We start from the raw sequence: 3,522 nt of genomic DNA on the forward strand, positions 1-3,522 counted from the left end.
CTACGTAGAAGAAGAGAAAGAGAAGAAGAAGTAAAAGAAGGAGGATGAGGAGGAGGAGGAGGAGAAGGAGAAGGAAGAGGAGAAGAAGTAGAAAAGAAGAAGGAGAAGGAGAAGGAGGAAGGAGGAAGAAGAAGGAGCAGGAGGAGCTCCTTCTCCTTCTTCTCCTCCTTCTTCTCCTTCTTCTTATCCTCCTCCCTCTCCTTCTTCTTCTTCTCCTCTTCTTCTTCTTCCTTCCTTCCATTTTTCCTCTTTCTTCTTCTCTCGTCCCCTTTTTCGGGCTAAATTGGCTAAGAATGCCTTTTTGGAGCTAATTATGTCATTTCGAGGATAATTAGCTAACTATAGGTCATGTTTTATTAAATAGGTCATTTTGGAGCTAACTAAGCTAATTATGTCATTTAGATGGATAATTAGCCAATTTAGGCTTTGTTGGATGAGTCTAAGCTACGTAGAAGAAGAGAAAGAGAAGAAGAAGTAAAAGAAGGAGGAGGAGGAGGAGGAGAAGGAGAAGGAAGAGGAGAATAAGAAGAAAATAAGGAGAAGGAGAAGGAGGAAGAAGGAGGAAGAAGAAGGAGAAGGAGGAGCTCCTTCTCCTTCTTCTCCTCCTTCTTCTCCTTCTTCTTATCCTCCTCCCTCTCCTTCTTCTTCTTCTCCTCTTCTTCTTCTTCCTTCCTTTCGTTTTTCCTCTTTCTTCTCCTCTCGTCCCCTTCTTCGGGCTGAATTGGCTAAGAATGCCTTTTTGGAGCTAATTATGTCATTTCGAGGATAATTAGCTAAGTATAGGTCATTTTTTATTAAATAGGTCATTTTGGAGCTAACTAAGCTAATTATGTCATTTAGATGGATAATTAGCCAATTTAGGCTTTGTTGGATGAGTCTAAGCTACGTAGAAGAGGAGAAAGAGAAGAAGAAGTAAACGAAGGAGGAGGAGGAGGAGGAGGAGGAGAAGGAGAAGGAAGAGGAGAAGAAGAAGAAAAGAAGGAGAAGGAGAAGGAGGAAGAAGGAGGAAGAAGAAGGAGAAGGAGGAGCTCCTTCTCCTTCTTCTCCTCCTTCTTCTCCTTCTTCTTATCCACCTCCCTCTCCTTCTTCTTCATCTCCTCTTCCTCTTCTTCCTTCCTTTCATTTTTCCTCTTTCTTCTCCTCTCGTCCCCTTCTTCGGGCTAAATTGGCTAAGAATGCCTTTTTGGAGCTAATTATGTCATTTCGAGGATAATTAGCTAAGTATAGGTCATGTTTTATTAAGTAGGTCATTTAGGAGATAACTAAGCTAACTATGTCATTTAGATGGATAATTAGCCAATTTAGGCTTTGTTGGATGAGTCTAAGCTACGTAGAAGAAGAGAAAGAGAAGAAGAAGTAAAAGAAGGAGGAGGAGGAGGAGGAGGAGAAGGAGAAGGAAGAGGAGAAGAAGAAGAAAAGAAGAAGGAGAAGGAGAAATAGGAAGAAGGAGGAAGAAGAAGGAGATGGAGGAGCTCCTTCTCCTTCTTCTCCTCCTCCTTCTCCTTCTTCTTATCCTCCTCCCTCTCCTTCTTCTTCTTCTCCTCTTCTTCTTCTTCCTTCCTTTCATTTTTCCTCTTTCTTCTCCTCTCGTCCCCTTTTTCGGGCTAAATTTGCTAAGAATGCCTTTTTGGAGCTAATTATGTCATTTTGAGGATAATTAGCTAAGTATTGGTCATTTTTTATTAAATAGGTCATTTTGGAGCTAACTAAGCAAATTATGTCATTTAGATGGATAATTAGCCAATTTAGGCTTTGTTGGATGAGTCTAAGCTACGTAGAAGAAGAGAAAGAGAAGAAGAAGTAAAAGAAGGAGGAGGAGGAGGAGGAGGAGAAGGAGAAGGAAGAGGAGAAGAAGGAGAAAAGAAGGAGAAGGAGAAGGAGGAAGAAGGAGGAAGAAGAAGGAGAAGGAGGAGCTCCTTCTTCTTCTTCTCCTCCTACTTCTCCTTCTTCTTATCCTCCTCCCTCTCCTTCTTCTTCTTCTCCTCTTCTTCTTCTTCCTTCCTTTCATTTTTCCTCTTTCTTCTCCTCTCGTCCCCTTTTTCGGGCTAAATTTGCTAAGAATGCCTTTTTGGAGCGAATTATGTCATTTCGAGGATAATTAGCTAAGTATAGGTCATTTTTTATTAAATAGGTCATTTTGGAGCTAACTAAGCTAATTATGTCATTTAGATGGATAATTATCCAATTTAGGCTTTGTTGGATGAGTCTAAGCTACGTAGAAGAAGAGAAAGAGAAGAAGAAGTGAAAGAAGGAGGATGAGGAGGAGGAGAAGGAGAAGGAGAAGGAAGAGGAGAAGAAGTAGAAAAGAAGAAGGAGGAGGAGAAGGAGGAAGAAGGAGGAAGAAGAAGGAGAAGGAGGAGGTCCTTCTCCTTCTTCTCCTCCTTCCTCTCCTTCTTATCCTCCTCCCTCTCCTTCTTCTTCTTCTCCTCTTCTTCTTCTTCCTTCCTTTCATTTTTCCTCTTTCTTCTCCTCTTGTACCCTTCTTCGAACTAAATTGGCTAAGAATGCCTTTTTGGAGCTAATTATGTCATTTCGAGGATAATTAGCTAAGTATAGGTCATTTTTTATTAAATAGACCATTTAGGAGCTAACTAAGCTAATTATGTCATTTAGATGGATAATTAGCCAATTTAGGCTTTGTTGGATGAGTCTAAGCTACGTAGTAGAAGAGAAAGAGAAGAAGAAGTAAATGAAGGAGGAGGAGGAGGAGGAGGAGAAGGAGAAGGAAGAGGAGAAGAAGAAGAAAACAAGAAGGAGAAGGAGAAGGAGGAAGAAGGAGGAAGAAGAAGGATAAGGAGGAGCTCCTTCTCCTTCTTCTCCTTCTTCTTATCCTCCTCCCTCTCCTTCTTCTTCTTCTCCTCTTCTTCTTCTTCCTTCCTTTCATTTTTCCTCTTTCTTCTCCTCTCGTCCCCTTCTTCGGGCTAAATTGGCTAAGAATGCCTTTTTGGAGTTAATTATGTCATTTCGAGGATAATTAGCTAAGTATAGGTCATTTTTTATTAAATAGACTATTTAGGAGCTAACTAAGCTAGTTATGTCATTTAGATGGATAATTAGCCAATTTAGGTTTTGTTGGATGAGTCTAGGCTACGTAGAAGAAGAGAAAGAGAAGAAGAAGTAGAAGAAGGAGGAGGAGGAGGAGGAGAAGGAGAAGGAAGAGGAGAAGAAGAAGAAAAGAAGAAGAAGAAGGAGAAGGAGGAAGAAGGAGGAAAAAGAAGGAGAAGGAGGAGCTCCTTCTCCTTCTTCTTATCCTCCTCCCTCTCCTTCTTCTTCTTATCCTCTTCTTCTTCTTCCTTCCTTTCATTTTCCCTCTTTCTTCTGCTCTCGTCCCCTTCTTCGGGCTAAATTGGCTAAGAATGCCTTTTTGGAGCTAATTATGTCATTTCGAGGATAATTAGCTAAGTATAGGTCACGTTTTATTAAATAGGTCATTTAGGAGCTAACTAATCTAATTATGTCATTTAGATGGATAATTAGCCAATTTAGGCTTTGTTGGATGAGTCTAAGCTACGTAGAAGAAGA

Source organism: Hordeum vulgare, chromosome 7H, assembly GCF_904849725.1.
Source record: "Hordeum vulgare subsp. vulgare chromosome 7H, MorexV3_pseudomolecules_assembly, whole genome shotgun sequence".
Classification (NCBI taxonomy): domain Eukaryota; kingdom Viridiplantae; phylum Streptophyta; class Magnoliopsida; order Poales; family Poaceae; genus Hordeum; species Hordeum vulgare.